At 48.8% G+C, this 16,883-nt stretch overlaps 1 protein-coding gene across 3 annotated transcripts in view; it reads left to right on the top strand.

Annotated features, from left to right (window-relative positions):
• The first annotated feature begins 343 nt into the window (after positions 1–343).
• Positions 344–16,883, top strand: part of LOC111078209 — a 45,641-nt gene continuing 29,101 nt past the window's right edge. For all 3 annotated transcript variants that reach the window (XR_002608232.2, XR_005967521.1, XR_005967522.1), the window contains exon 1: positions 344–1,394. The gene's annotated coding sequence lies outside the window, so the exon portion shown is untranslated. The remainder of the gene's footprint in view (positions 1,395–16,883) is intronic.

The following is a 16,883-nucleotide window of genomic DNA, read 5'->3' as shown; positions in this document are numbered from 1 at the left end:
ACAACAACAATCACATGCCGACATTCTTTCATTCGTACAACGACCTCGACTTTGATTTGCAGTTTTTAGCCAAGCAGCGGGCCAAAGAATGTGCCCAGCCAGCGAAGAGAGCCGGCCCCAAAAAAGGAAGAGCGCCACAACGGCCTCTAGACGACCTACACACGCCTGAGCAGTAGCGGCAGAGAGTGGGATACAAAGAGAGCGAGAGAGAGAGACCGAGAGAGAGAGCGAAAACGAAAACGCTGCTTCGCCGTCGTGTCGTCGGACTGCAGTCGTCGTCGTCGTATCTTACGCTGCGGCTATTTAGCGCTGCCAACTCCATTCATTCGTTTATTCAGTCTTGTCTGTGCCGGTTGGCTCTTTTGGTATCTACGCTCCGTCTCCAGCCTGGACAGCCACTGCCACTGCCGTCTCTTCACCACTCTCCACTCTCTACTATACACGCTCACACCCAAAGCAGACAACAGACGCACAGCCAGCCGCCAGTCAGTGCAAATGTTAAACAAAGACAACACAAAACGAAAGAAAAAACAGTAACAGTGCAAAAGAAAAGTGCGAAAAGTGAACATTAAATCGAGTCGAAAATAAAACAACAACACACAGCCCAGCCAGACAATGCGTCATTCGCTCATTCACTCAATCAGAAATAAAAGCTCTGCTATCGCAGTTCAGACACACTCACACATGCATGCAGTTGAACAGTTACAATTACAAAGTGCGAATCGGCTGGCCAGACATCTCACCTCACACACACACGCAGAGATAGCAGCGGCAGACATCAGCGGCAGAGGCTGACTGCAGACTACAGTTATCAGAATGCGAGCCCCAGACTGAGACTCAGACGCCGCTGCCGGCGCTACACTGCCGTCGCCTGGCACCGTCTGGAATTTGTATTTCCCCATATGCACACACACACACAATACACAACTGAGAGAAGCAGTGGCAGCCACGGCTAACCGGATGTGGCACACACTCTGGACCACGGCACAGGCACGAGCAGCCATCTTTGTCATCTTTCGAATCTCAGCCTTGGCTAAGGTTGCTCCTGTCCTCCCATCGGGCAGCACAAGCAGCAACAGAGTGAGACAGAGACAGAGTAACACAGAGAGAGAGAGAGCTAAGAGCTAAGAGGTACCGTGAAGTCATAAATTTATAACAAACGCTAGACTCCACTCCACTACACTCCGTCCCGAGTGGACCGACTGACTGGTTTGGCGTGTTGGCCAGGCCAAAATGGATTTTTTACGGCCCCGAATAAACAACAACAGAATCGAGAGCTTAAAAAAGCCGCAACTGAAGTTCACAGAAACAGCAGAAGTCGAATTTCTGAATGATCTCTGGGGCTCGTTTCGGAAACAAATGAAAAAGAAACTCACACTCTGAAAGAGAATCCGGTAAGCCATTTCCAATATAGCTGTAATCACATCATATAGCGATTCAGACGGTAATTGGGGGTGTAATCATTAATTTCTCACGGTTCATTTATACCATGTATGTATGTGTTGATATTTTGTCCAAAATTAGACAAGAGAAATTATAGATTGATTATACATATATCAAACTAAGTACGGTTCAACAATATTTAAGTGTTATATGGTTGAATAAATGTTATAAATCTGATTTATTACTGTAAGAGATTGGTAACAGAGTTTGACAACTCATTTAACTGTAATTCCCACAATCGGCAACATCTATCATTAGAAGTGCACAAAGAAAACTTTCAAATTGCCAAGCACCACCTTCTCAGATATCATTCAATCTTGAGGGTTACACTTTACCCCGAATTCCTTCCACTATGCCATCCCATTGCCATTACATTGCATGTCCCGCTAGTTATAGTAAGGGGCTGTGTGTTTGGGTGGGGACACGCCCCCCAGGAGCGTGCTAATGAAACATTTAATTAAAGCATTAAACATCAAAAGCGACAACGAGGGAACATAATGAAACGGCCTTTCTGCCTGTCTGTCTGTACGCCTGTCGGTCGGTCCGTGTGGGGGAGGAAGTGTGAGTGTGTGTGTGTGTGCGTGTGTGTGGGGAAAGGTGTATGAGCACCTGAACAGAGTTGCCAGAGCTAACGGAACTAAAAGCCGCCCGATCAGCGAGGTGGCTGCCAAATAACAAAAGGAAAATGCCACCCGACCCCTCCTGATGGCCCCCTTTCCCTTGGCTAATGCCGTCGACAATTGCCGTAAAAGTTTATCGCCCGCATTAAAAAACCATGGATTAAAATTTTACTTCAAATAAAAGTCGAGCAAACACTCGCACGAGAGGAAAAAATATTCTCATCTACATTTCGCCATTTTTTCTACTATTCCGCCCCTCCAGCTCTCCTCTTTCATTCTTTCTTATTTCGGTTTCAGTTTTTCTTTTTTTTCTGGTGTTCCGTGCCCACATTTTCCTACTTGCCAGCTCTTTTTGGCATTTTTCGTTTCTTTTTTTTTGTAATAAAGATAAGAGGTCTAGTTGGAGCTGCCACCTGCATTGCCTATTTCTTCCTCCTCCTCTCTTCCTCCCTAGCAACCTCCCTCCACCACTCCCCCGCGCTCGCAACCACCCTCTTCTGCTCACACTCTCTTGCCAAAGTGTTTGGCTAACAAATGTTGTCCACTAATTGCAGGCGAAAAACATTTTCTCGGGCAACGAATTAAGTGATGTAAATTTTTGGGCTCTAAATGGTGCAACGATTCTGCAAAGGGCAGGAAGGAAGAGAAGAGTCGAGTGGAGTCGGTGGTGTGGGTGGAGTGGGGACTATTTTCGGTAGGGTAGTGGGCGTGACACGATGGGCAAAAAGTCAGACAGACATGCAGACAATTTCATATAAAATGCATGAGCATGAAACCAATTCAATAGCCAAAAAACACTCGCAAACACACACGTTGGGGCAATGGCGGAGCATGTTAACTGTCTGTCGAGCAAACTGCCATCGCACTGAAACTCTGAGTTGTCCTAGTTGTAGCCGCTGATGTTCCAGTACTTGTTTGAGCTGGCCAAAAAACGAGTAACGGAATGGATGAAGGAGACAGAAGATGTGTGGCATAAGCGGCAGGAGGGTGAGGGGCAGTGGAAGTGAAAACCAAATTACATTGAGCCACCGACTGAACTGAACGGAACGGAAACGATAGCGATGCTAACTTATAGATACAATATACCCGGACGATGAAACGAATTTGAAACAGACGAAAATTTGCACACAAAAAAATTAAAAGGAAAAGAGAAGACGTAACGAAAGAAGGAGGGGAGAAGTAACGGTATAAAAAGATATAAAGGGAGAGCCAGAATCAAATGGCAGCGACAAAGTTTTCAAATTAATTTATTGATACTGCGATAAGAGTTCGGATAGGGAGGGGCGAAAGAGAAAGAGATAAAAGTGTGAGAGATAAACGTTTTATGGCAGGGCCATCATCAACGATGAGGAGTGTCTGTAGAGGGGCATGGGCAGGGGCAGAGGCAGGATGTAGTAGCAGAGAGAGGATCCGGCCAGGAGCCGGTTTAATCAAATGTATTGAAAATGTTTCGATTTGGCAAAGTTTTAGAGTCCGAATAGGACATCAAATGATTTCTGATGAAGGACAGAGGAGGACTCTGTAAAGAGAGTAGGGTGGGTCAGTGTCTGGCATTGCTTATACGCTGTGTTTCCTTCACTTTTTGGGTACTCGGGTGGGTATCTTCTCATTAAAAGCGAATAAAAAAGGTAAAGCATGTGACGCAGAAGGAGAAACTCTGGCGAAAAAAGAGAACAACAGACAAATCAACATGCGCCGTACCTTCAACATCAGCATCATCCGATTCCAGTGAACAGAAATACAATACATAAAGATGAGACATTTATTTATAAGAAGACCTGGGGACCTGGTACCGGGACCGGTGAATTTGTAGCCTAACAACAACGGAATATGCACATAAAAAGCATCTTCATCAGCATCCGCTTCCCCCCGCCGGAGGGATACTTGTTCAATAACCGATAACATACCCGTGTACAATAGCTTTTGCTATATAGATTCTGATTTTGAGTCTCATTCTGCTGACTTTGACTTTGCACATCTCGCGACGCTGTTGCTGTATTTTATTCGCTTCGTAGTTTTGCTGATACGAGACTTTAAGCGCAAAAAATGCAAATTTCATTTCGCTCTTTGGCCGTGCCTGCTCCCCTCTGGCACACCCACTCGTCTACCTCTCCGCTGCTGTGCATTTGGAATTGTTTTGTTTTCCTGTTGTTTTATTTGTAAATATTTTTCTTTCTATTTGTTTTAAAACGCCGCTTCCCGATTTATTTATTGTGCCATTCATGTTTCTCTATCTCTGCGAGTCCGTCTCTCTCTTTCTCTCTCTCTCCCGCTCTTTCTGTGATGCCCTCTGTAGCTTTGTGCAGTTTTATTTTGTGTAATGGCTGCGATATTTATGGCCAGCAAGTCCTTCCTCCTTCCTCGGTCCACGGTCCAATCGGAACAACTGCTGCAATTTATGGCCCTGCCCAAGCTTGGATTTGGCTTCCGTTTCCCTGGGCTAATAAAATATTGAAATATATAACAATTTGCATGATTTTTGGTTCAAGTTTTGGCGAACTGAATAAATATACAATTCCATTCCATTCCGCTGCGATCCATGGCAATTGCTTTGCTTTGCAGTGCAATTTGTGTCGATGTTTCCACAGAATTTGATTGCAAGAACTAAATTGACATCAAGGATGCTCGTCGGATGAAATGGACTCGGATTCGAGCAAGGACATCAGATGATTCCACCATTAACATTCTGAGCTCAGCTCTGCTTTTGTCCCCTCGACAGTCGTTGAATCCAAATTGTCCACTTGCATGCCTTGCCCACTCAATCCCAATAGTCTCAAGCTCCCCCTCTGATCCCCTCGCAGCCCGGGTACGTCCGCCGGGAGTGGGAGCCCAACATGCTCTGGCCATAAACAAAGAGTTGCAAATGTTTAGCCTGAATAATTGCCGGCTATTTCCATGCATATTACGTCAACGCATCGGACAGCAGACAGCGGACAGCGTACGCAGATGTGCCGCAGAGTACGGGATGGGACGATAGAGCCACATGTTTTCCGTTTTGCGAATTCGGGCTATACATAAAACTAGCTATAAACAAATAAAGATTTCGCGATACACAGCTCACAATATAGTGAGGAGGGAGAGAGAGAGAGAGAGTGGAAGTGGATAGTGGAAGAAAGCGGAGAGCGAATGCAAATCAGTGGCACCACAGGGTAACCTGGAGCCATCTGCAAGGTGTGTGTTTGCAACAATATGGCAACGCTATCCACTCCGTCATCGTTGTCAAGTGTCGCTCTGTGTCGTTTCGGTGGGGGGTCGGCGTGGCTTTTAATATGCAGCGGGCTGTCAAGCAGATTATGGCTCATAACGACAACACCTGTCGCTCGTAGCTGTTGTTGCCACTCGGCGTCAGGGGCTGATAACACGCAGAGATTATGGCGCTCAACAATCTGTTGCTTGGCAGCGGATCCTTTCATCCTCTGCCCACGCTCCTGCTGCTCCCACAGCCAGCTGCGCCGTCTTTGGCTGCCTCGCATTTAATGTGCTCACATAAATTTTGGGGCAAATCAAAAACGCGTTTTATGGCTTGCCATCGTCAATGTTGCTGCTGTTGCTGCCAGTGCCACGCTGTCACGCTGCCACACTTCTCTGCCGCTATTGGGCCCTGACTTTGTCCGAGAGCTAACAAAATTTATTGCATTTTACAAGCATATTACAAACGCTCAGCTCTCACGTACAGCTCCCTTCTCTCTCGTGCCCCTTCTCCCTCTCTGTCCTGCTGCTGGTTCTTCAATTCCCAGCAGCCACATAAAAGCGCGTCATGTCCGTTCCGTGTCTGTCCGCAGAGTCCGCTCTTCTGGTGGCTGCTGCTGGTCCTGCCAAATTGATGTAGACTCTGCGGCGCCAACAAGAGTCAAGGAACAGGAGAAGCATAAGAGGAGCAGGAGCCGGAGAAGGAGCAGAAGCCAGTCAAGATTGATGGCCCGTTGAATTGCTTGCTCTGCTGCCGCTGCTGCTGCTTCCCCATCTATTCCCCTGACTGCCTTCAGCTTCTGTCTCAGCATATGAATTACTCATTGCTCATTTTTCCAGCAATTTATTGTCATTTTTGCTGTTGCAGTTCTTGTGAATCTGCTGCTGCCATTGCTGCTGCTCCTATCGCCATTGCAATTTTTCTGGCGCATTCTTTATGGCAAGATGTTTTTCGTGCAAGATTTTTCATGTCGTCGCGGATCTCTGGTCTCGCGGGTTATTCAGTTAGAGTAAGAGTGTCGAGTGGGCTGCGGTGAGTCTGGTGCGGACTGCAGGCTGCAGTGAGAGAGTGAACGAGTGTGGCCGGGCATATTTTGTCGATATTTACTTAAAAACCCACAGAGGACACGGCTCCTGTTGAGTTATGGCGGATCCTTAAGCCGACGGATATAAGATGGAGTGGCAGGAAGGGAGTTCGGAGGGTGGGCGCTGCCTCAGTGAAGAACGTGCCGCGGCAATTACAACTAATGCGGCAACTGCGTGTTGAAGTCGCAATCTTCTGCTGCTGCTGCTGACATCATTAGGCTCATGTATGCACACACACACACACACACACACATAACATTCTTATATACTTACCTATTTACTTACACACACACAGAAACATGTGGGCCTTGGCTTGGGCTACTTCCGGTTAGACCAGGCTTAATTTCCTGCTCGCGCTATTCGTACAACATGGCGTATGTGTAATCAAGTGAATGGTGCCACATGCCACACACTCGCACATGGCGCTCTTCCCCTACCCCCACCCTCTTGCGGCCAGTTTCCTTAATCACTGAAACTGCCATTTTTCATCAAAGTAATTACGGGACTTTGCCGGCATTGCTTTCGTTTCATTTTTCGCTGTTTTTCCATTGGAAAACCACACACGCATGGAAAACCAAGCCTCGTCCGCGTCCTGGTCGCCTGGCTGTTCAAACAGTTTTCCCGGGCACTTTTCCGGGATGTGTCCAGTTTTATGTGGCGTCAAATTAAATCATTTGATATGCATTAAAATTTTATGCGCCATTTTATTTTGTTAGTCTCTAACCCGGCTCTGTTTATTTCTCTCTTTTGCTGTCCCTTTTTCTCTTTCTCCTGCAGTGCACACTCTAGTTGGAGCACCCTTCTGTGTGTGTCTGTGTGTGTGTGTGTGGCGGGCATGGAAATTCAGCCTGATATAGTGGGAAGGGGGGTCCTCCATTACTCGACACTTTTCGTGCCGTGAAAATATTTTGTGTTGCCTACTTTCGAACGTGGCCAAATGAATTTTTCATGTGCCACATTTTGTTAACTGACAAAAGGCCGAGTCATAAAATTTATGAAGCCTGCTGCTGCTTGGAAAATTAATATTGCAAATACTTTTCAAAGGATTGACAGGATGGGGAGGGGCGGGCGATTCTGAGTCCTCTTGGAGGCGAGGCGCCTTCTAGTTCTCATGCAGATTTATAAAATTTGTTTCCATCGCTTGGGCCGTTTGTCTCGAACTTTTTTGATTTTGTTTGTATGTTTAACACAGACAAACTTACACACATACATACAAAAAGGCTCATTGTGGCAACAAAAAGTGGCAGAAACAGGGAGAGGAATCCTTTTTAAGCCAAAGTTCCGTTTGGCAAACATGAAAGGAACGAGTAAGAAGGAGCGGCAGCAAGAAGAAGCTGATTGCCAAAAATGGGGGCAGGAATTGGAGAGCAGAGGACGGTTAGGAAGGAGGAGTAGTCGTAGTCCTTGGCCAGGAGGCAAAAAGTGTGCCACGCCTACCCCTCCGATGCAGAAAGGTGGAAAGCATTTTTGGCAATGAGTAGCAGCCTCTTTCCTCCGGCTGCCGGCCCCTGCCGTGTTTTGTTTTCTGCCAATTGGCGTAGGCTTCTGCCTCAGGTCCTGCCTCCACTGCTGCCATTGTTGTTGCATCGGCCCGAATCTGCTGGGCTGCCTGCCAAGAGCACATGAATTCCCCAGCAAACGAGAAGAAGAGGCAAACAAGGACACATACAATGCCATGCCAGCCCCTGGCATTCCACTCCACTCCATGCAACGCCACTCCATGCCATGCCATGCCACTCCACTCCACTGTATTCTAGTCCATTTCCAGTTCAGGTCCAGCACCAGGTTGTCATAATTTCCCAGTGACCCACGAGGAGAAGAAGGACCCGAATCAGGACTATGCCCTGCATGTGGTCATGTTTGTTATCACACACACACACACACACACACACAAATGCAGTAACACTGAGGACCTTCGCTTACATGTCCTTTTCAATGATTTATGAAAACTGCACCTAAAAGAAGAGCTGGAAATTTTTCCGAGATTTTTCTCTACTTCTCTTTTTGTCGAGGAGCCTTTCAAAGAGGGATTTCTTAGAAGATTCGTTTCATTGCGCCGCAGGTGACATGTTTTTTAGATGAGGGTGGGGAAGTACGGGGATGAGCGAGCGTGCCTGAACTTTTTTCGCCAGTTCAAAGTTCAAGCTGCCTTCCACATTGCGCCCCCAAGGGAAGCGCGGGCAGAAAACAAATTAACATTAACAGCAAATGGAAAGTCAATTAATGAACTTTACTTTATTTAGCCTTTGAGCGGGGTGCTCAATGGCATAGGAAACGTAGAGAGGGGGAGGGGCTGTGTGCTGTCAGCTGCTTAAACATTAAATTCGGAAAAAATGTTTCACGTCAATAATGTGTAAATAAGACTGCATCCAAAATGTACTGCAAATAGCTGTCATAGCCGTGCACTCCTTCTACCTCCTGCCCCTCCCCATGCTTATGTGTATGTGGTGCAACCAGCCAAAAGGAGCAACAACCACAGCGAAACAGCGGCACCGACACCCACACAATTGTATGTTTGTTCGGTGGATTGTCTGTTGCTGTTGCAAGAATCCAGAAAAGGGGCAGACTGGGGGCAGCCGTCGACAACAGACAATGGGATGTGTCCATGTCCCACAGAGGGGAAGCCTTCCCAGAGCTAGTCCGTCCGTCCGTCTGTCTGTCTGTCTGTCTGTCTATCTGTGAGCTATGGCAACACATAGAAAGTTGTTGTAGTTGCAAGTTCTTTGGTTTATTCTTTCTATTCCATGTCGAGCATGCGGTTAGCTCCACTCCCGCTCTAGTCCTGCTCCTGCTGCTCGCTCTGTTGTGCATTTGCAAGTTTTTAGTTTTTGTCTGCCCCAAAACCTGCTCTCCAGATCCTCCCTCTTGCACCCTTCGCGCAGCTCATCCGTTTTTATAGACTCCTGCACTTGTCGCAGCCCATTGTCTTGCCCCAACACACAGGCACAGAGACAGACAGAGACTCTGGCTCCAACTTGGACTCCGCTCCGCTTCGCCTCGGAGAGTGTTGTCATGGTCTGTCAGGTGGCGTTCTGTAAGCTTGCAGGTGTTTTTTTGGGGTTTAGTTCCTGACAATACTCCAAAGAAAATAGGTATTAGATCCGCTCCCTCCATCTGTGCTCCCCTTCTGCTGGCAAAAGTCTGGAAAAGTTTTTGCGTTTAAGCATATTATGAAACTTAAATGCGACGTAATTTGTTCTTTGGTTTTCTTGGTGGGGGCTAAGCCAGCTTTAAGGATATGACAGTTTACAGTTCTGAGTGCGGTTGACAGGTGCCTGTGGGTCCAACGGGGATGGGGAAGCGGTAGGCGATGCGTTTTTTGGGGAGGAGAGCGAAGGAGGATCCTGGGGCGGAAGCCATGTTCCGTGGCCATGTCATTGTCCCCTTTTTGCCCTGTCACATTTTGTCACCTTTGTGTGGCATGCTGTCTCCTCTTGCTCCCCCCACCAAGCTTCTGTTTGCCGCTGCTGCCACCCCCTCTGGTGGAGGCTGCTGGAAAATCTTGTCGCTTTTTGTTAGCACTGATTATATCGCCATTATTAGAGGCTGCTCCCCGGGAAGCACCCGCACCCGCACCCGCATTCAGTTGACGTATATGACGTTGTATGCATGCTGACAGCTCTGCCAGGGGCAACAGTCCCCCCTCCCCTCTTCAGACTGAAGCTGAGGTGTTGGCTATCTCCATCCTTCTTCTCCCTGCCTTGCTGTAATTGTTTGCGGTTGGCAGCTATTAATAGGGGGAGAGGCAGGATGAACATCCACTTCCTGTCTCCAGTCTCCTCCTGTCTCCTGTCTGCCTCCTTGCCACGCCTCCTTAATGAGGTCATTGCTTGACAATCGCATTTGCCATGCAACATTTGCTGCTACCGCTGCTGCACTTGTGATTTGTTGCATTCCCCGTGTCCCCCGCCACTCCTGTACCTCATCTGCTTTCCACCGATTCGCATCTTTGGCGTTGTCCTTGTCGTTTCTCATTCGCTTTATGGGGCAACGCGGCAGCGCTGCTTTCATTTCCGTTTCCTGTTCTCCTCTCTCTCCAACTCTCTCTCTCTCTCTCACCCTATGCTCCATTGTGGTTGTCATTAGGCGCTCTTTACCCCACTATCCCAACATCCTCCATCCGCCATGAGGCCACATTTCATTTGATTTTAGTTCATTTTAACTGTCTTTTGTCTCATGTTTTACGCTGCTTCGGCATCTTTTCGCCTGCGCTGCGCTGCTTTCATTAATTTCAGCAGACAGCAGAGTGCTGGAGGGTTGCTGGGGGTGGGCGGGAGGTGGAGGGGGGGCATGGAATTGGGGAACTGCGGAGTTCTTCTTCGACATAATTTATGCGACAAGGCGTGCAAGAGATAAATTTCTGTCGTTTGCCATTTTTCGCTTGCGTTGTATTTGGTCTAAATAAATTAAAGCATTCCCCCGCGAGAGTCGCAAGAGAAAGAGTCGATAAGGGTGGAAGGGAGGTGGTAGAGGGACAGAGGAGATGCCAAAAACTAGAGTAGTTTTCCGATCAGAGCGGAGGCCCTGCAGAGGTTGCGGCAAGGAAAGGACCATCTTCTCTTCTGTGTCTTTTTGCATTTTCGCAATGGCTGCCTGTTGATTAATGCGAGCTCTTAATTGCACAGCGGAAGGGGGGAAAGTGGGTGGGAGTGGGAGAGGGCATGGGGATTTGGGGCACGAAAGACAGGAGCACACAACAATGCACTCGACGCGCAGTAGGCTTCGTGTTGCAAGTCTGCCCACGCGGCGAATACATAATGAGAGGCTAACACCAAAGTCGTGCTTCTTCCTCTTGTCCCTCCCCCGTTTAGACCCACACTCTGCTGCATGAATGCACACATGAATATGGCATTTAAACCTCTCTCTCCTTATGACACATGCCCCAAGCATCCTTTCTCCCACCATCTGTGTGCCGCTGTCTCATGTAAAACAGCATTTTCGTGCGTTTGTTAATTAAAAGTGTAACTGTGGTGCATGCTACAACTGCCAGCTGTCGCCTTCGCCCTCCGGAGCAGATGCGTTTTTGAGGTAAACCATAAATAATGAATGAAATTAACAGCGTGGCAAAGGCAGAGTGGCACTGGCAGCAGCAGCAGCAATAGGGAGATGTGTGGCACAGCCCCTTTGCATGTGTCACGCGTTAACGTCATATGGTGTGGCTGGATCGCATTGCATTTCGTCCTTTTCCCAGCCAGAGTTTCCGAAGCCAAGATGAAAACTCCATGATTTATGGCATTCGGGCTGCAGGAATTATGGGTTCACTGGGAAGACATTTTTAACCAATCCCCGTCGCGCCTCAGCTCTGAGTTATGGCCAGCATAAATTATGCACAGCAGCAGAAGCACCGATTGATCAAGAGCCGTGCAAGGCATTAAGGAAATGCTCGACAATCGATTTTTCTGCGTGATTTTTCTCCTGGAGTGTCAGCCCACCTTTTGGCCTGGTTGCTGCTTTAATTCTTTGCTTCTTTATGGAGCCATTAAATTCTTATGTCATGGCATGGAGCTATGCCTCCCACTGCGACTACCCATCCGCTATCCATCCATCCATCTATCCATCCACCCTGGAAGCCGCTGCTAAGCTCGCATTTCCGTTTCCGCTCGAACGCGGAGCAAACAAAGCGCATAAAACTTCATTGAGTTATCAAAGGAGGAGGCGGAGGGGGGTTGCTTATTTATGCTCGGGCAATTACTCAGACAGAGTCCAGAGTCTGAGCCAAGTGCCGCCAGCGCATTCCCTGCCATTCCTTGACTGCAAGACACACATTTCGCATATACAAATGTAGATGCAGATGGAGATGGAGATGTAATGCAGATGCAGATGCAGAGATACAAATGCAACATAATTCAGCTCGGAAGATGCCAAGCAATTTATTCTGCACTCATGTCTAAGCTGGCGCAAAAATATTCATTTATTTCTGTTGGCAAACGCAACCATCGGAGGAGGAGGAGTGGGTTTTCCATAATATGGAGATGGAGATGGAGACGGGAACCGCAGCAATTAACAAGGAGGAGATGGCACGGGCTGGGCCACGAGCAGGGCACGGGGAGATCACTCTCCTCTTGGCCAGTCAAGTGGCCAACTCTGTTGCGGCTCGCCCTGGCACTTGCTTATCCTCGCATCGCTGCATTTTCATAATAAACAAATTTTATTTTATAAATGTTCTTTTGGGCGGAGGAGAAATGAAGTCATGTGGTGGTCCCCAGGCCTGAAGGCAGTAGCCATGGATGGAGGGGATGAAGGGGGAGGACCAGTACAGGAGGCAGGATGGGATTGGGTGAGACGGAAACTAATGTGCGTTGCACTGGAAGACAATGCCAGCCACAATCCTGCTGCCCACCCGCACATCCCGCCTCCCCCGCTCACAGTTGAGCGAGCAAAGCAATTATTTATATTTTTTGGCCAACGATTTCTCTCGTGTGGCTTATGGGGGGGATTCTTGCCTGGGCCCTCCCAGGCACCCTTTTTGGGTCGAAATTAAAGTCACATATCGAAAGGACAGCCGGAGCGCGCAAGGAGAAGGAGCAACTGGAAGATGGAGAAAGAATCACAATAAAAATTTGCAGTGCACGCAGAACGTGCCAGGACATTCAAGTAGCCACGACATCCATGCATTTTATAGCCAAAAACGAAGGTTTCTGCCCGCAGACCCAGACCTGCCCGCCTTTCGCCTCGTCTGACTTTGGCCTGAAAGTAGTTTTCATTGTTTTCCCTGCCTTGGTTTTATGTCCTGGTCTGCTCCGGTCTGGTCGGGTCCGGGGGCTGTGGGCTGTGGCAATGACTGGACTGGGTCTACGGACGACGTCTGTTTTGTTGTGGCCACAAGCAACAAGGACTTCTAATTAGCACACTGTCAGCGGTGGTCAGCGACACAAGGCGGTGGCGGAGGGGTATTGTGGGGCAGGACAATGAGACGACAAATGTGCTTAAATGGTCGAGTTGTGGACGCCACTAAAAACTCAACTAAAACTAAAATTGCACTACGAAAGGACGCGAAACGGAAACCGCAAACTGGCAAATGGCTGCCACTGCTGAAGGACATTACCAGTTCTTGTTTCTACTGCTACTGCTGCTGCTCCCGCTCCTGCCCCTACCTACACCTTCTACTGCTGCTCTGTCCTTGTCAGCAGGCTCGTTACAGGACACACAGAGAGAGTATACGGGGACGGGACACGGGGCACACGTGGTTGGGGTGTTCTGTCCCATGTATATGCATATAAAGCGGCGGCTTTGAGCAGGAACAAAACCTGCAACAACGAATGAAAGAACCAACGAAAGAAAAAGCTTCTAAGCGGCTGATGTCCTGTCTGCTGTGGCTCCTGGTACCCGCTCCCGTAGTTCCCTGCTTTATGCGCTCTCCTGCACGGCCATTATTACTTGAAACTTTTGCTCGACATTCGGTCTGACTATCCCCTGGCCGCTCGGGTTTTATTTCCATTTTGATTGCTGGCGTTTTTTTGGCGTGTGGTTTGCTTTTTTCTGCCTCCTTCTGCCTTCTTCTGGCGGTGCCTCTCGTCCGCTCTGCTTCCTGCTGCCCGCAAATGTATGCAACACATTTTGTATGCAACGGCCGCGGCACCAAATCCCCATGATGAGCAGAGGGAGGGGTAGCTGCTGCCACTTCCGTGCTGGATGGCGGAAATGGCGGCGTCAGGTCGCCAGCAACGACACCCAGGGCCAAAAGTGAAATCCGAAGCGCCGCTAGAAAACACATGCAGCCGGACCGGGCCAGGATCGCGGCCAGGATATGGCAGAAAGGGCAATGGGTTGGGGCACAGAGATGGCCAATTGAATGTGTGGCTCTGGTTTCAAGTGCCGCCACTCAACTAGCACTTATTGCATGCGACAAACGACAGCAGCAGGCACACGGACACGGACACAGACACGGACACGGATGAGGATGATGGCGACTCGGATGGGGACGACTCGGATGAGGACTCTACTCTGCTCCGGATGCGGCCGCAAACTTTTGTCGTTTTTTCAATTTCAATTTTTCACTGAAGTGCCTGCTGCTGCCCCTGTCTCTCTCTCTCTCTCTCTCTCTGCCACTGTCCCTACACTTGAAGCAGTTAGCACGATGACCATCATTGGCATATCCATGTACGAATTCTCCCTACGAATCTGTATTTTCTGTACCCCCATCCCAGGCCCTTTCCAGTGCCATCTGCTGCATATGGCGCAGGCTGCAAGGGGAAGGCGTGGTGCAATTTTTGTAGAGGCTGAAGCAGAGGCAGCGAGTGGCATCAACACTACGCATACGCAGCATTGTGCTGGGGATTTTCAGTGCCTAAGCGGGCGTGAAGTCAGAAAACAAACAAAAGGGCTAAAGAAACGACCGACGGTTACCCTAGACTCATAATATCTTCAGCTGAAAGCTTCCTTGCATTACAGGTAAAACAGGGCTCGCTGCAGTTCCACTTGCTTGGGGCACCGAGGCAGGAGAGTGCAGGAGCGGGCAGGAGAGCGGCCAAGGACCCACCTGGTCCCATAACCGGCGACTGCAGATGGCAGACTGCAGTTATTACGGCCGTAAGCGTAACTGTTATCTGTTTTTGCACCCGTGTTCGTGTCTCCGTCCGTGTCGGTGTCCGTGTCCGTGTTCCTGTTTCCATTTGGGAAATTTCTGAAGTTGGTCGATTTTTTTGCGCTCTCTTCTCATAATTTAATATTTACAAAGTGGGGCAGGACGAGGCGAGATGCCAGCAGAAAACTGCAGAATAATAAAACGAAATTACTAAGGGGCCCAAGGGAGAGGCAGGGACAGAGGCAGCAGAGAGTCCGAGTGCTCCTTCTGGCAGCTGCAAAAAATCTGCGCTGTGCATTAAAAAACGCTTAGGGCAGCAACTTTGTCGCCTGCCAGGCTCCGCGTCCGACTCCACTCTGCACTGCAGTCTAGCGTCCATTGGCACTGGGAACTGGGACTGGTACTGGCACTGGGCCTCGTGCTGGTCATAGCTGGTCATCGCCGCAGGCTTCTGGCATTGTTCATTGACAGTTTGGCTACCCCACCTCCATCCTCATCCCCATCCTCTCCAGCATCGACTCTTTTCTCCGCTCCTCTCCTCACTGTGCCAGTCGTGCATTTTCAAATTTGTTTGTTTTTAATTAATTGCACGCGGCGATGGCGATCCCCTGCTCATGTGTGATGTTGGACTTTGAATGTTGGATATGAGGATGGGAGGCCGGGACTGCGTGCTGGACAGTGATTAAGCGAACTGGAATGGCACTTGGCATGCCAGGAGATTTTAGATACGAGTCCCCCAGCGGCACACCCTTGCCCAGTCCAGCCCACGGGGCGTGGCAGTTAGCGGAGCGTCGCCCCAAAGTATGCCATCAAAAATGTCGAGACTTAATTTCGATTAATTTGGCAGAGTTTTCCGCTGCTTTTCGCTCTCTTTGTGGCACAATTACCAACACCATCAAAAAACGGAATCAAATGTAATTCCTTGCCGACTTCACCACTGCCTTCCCCCTCCCCTCCCGACCCCAGCCAAACATTGGGTGAGTGTGTGTGTGTTTGCGGCTGTAAGCACTTTCCGACTGGAAAACCCTTTCGGGGCTGACAGCACGAAAATTTGCATAAATTTTAAATTTCAATTTGCAGTCGACGAAGAAAACGAAGAAAAAAAAATTATGCATTCCACGAGAAAAGAAAAGAAAAGCAAATAAAAAGGAAAGAATAGAAGCGGTGGGGGGGAGAACATGAGAACGGGGGAAAAGTTCGAGACATCTGCAGGAGGGAAAAAAAAATGCCAGAAACGAAATTAGCAGACAACAAAGAGTCCTCTATCGCCATCTCCTGTGGCGCCCCTCACACCCCTGACTAGTGAGGCAAACGAAGGACGCAATCGAAACCCTTTTTCCGAGGCCACTCAGGGAGCTGCCACATAGGTCTCTGTGTGTGTGTGTGTGGGGCCCAACGGTAGCTAACGCACTTTCCGAAGAGATGATTGGGTTGCGTTTCGTTGCCTTTAGTTGCCTTGTGCCTTCTGCTTTTTTGGCTTTTATCGAAGAGTATTCCATGCGTTTTTCCTAACTGGTCCTGTCCTGTCCTGGCCCTGGCCCTGGCCCTGGACTCTGCCTCTCCTCCTCTGTGGCTCGTTTTACAAATTCTTACACATCCGCAATAGAATCACAAGAGTATGAGCATCTGTGCATATGTGTGTGTGTGTGTGTGTGTGACCAGGCATGGCTATAACGGAAAAGGAAACAACTGGCATTGGCAGCCATACGACGTTAAGGATAATCGTGATGACAGCATATTTTGTGACCCACAGTCACTGTCCTGCCTGTGTCCCTGCCTCTGTCTATCTCTGCCTCTGCTCTGTGTGTGTGTGTGTGTGTGTGGCAAGTTTTAGGTAGACCTTCCGCTTCCATGGTTTTCAGTTTGGTGTGCCTTCGTTTCGTTCAGAATCATAGCTGTCAGTTGGTTGTCTTTAAAATGGCATTAAAAACGACCAAATAAGTTTAGAGAGACATCCAGCAGTCACTTCTGACCGCCGCCCGCTTAACCCCTGTCCTTTGACCCCCTCTCCACTCCACAAG

This window comes from Drosophila obscura, unplaced genomic scaffold, assembly GCF_018151105.1.
Source record: "Drosophila obscura isolate BZ-5 IFL unplaced genomic scaffold, ASM1815110v1 contig_151, whole genome shotgun sequence".
Classification (NCBI taxonomy): Eukaryota; Metazoa; Arthropoda; class Insecta; order Diptera; family Drosophilidae; genus Drosophila; species Drosophila obscura.
This window is presented reverse-complemented; position numbering and strand designations above follow the sequence as displayed.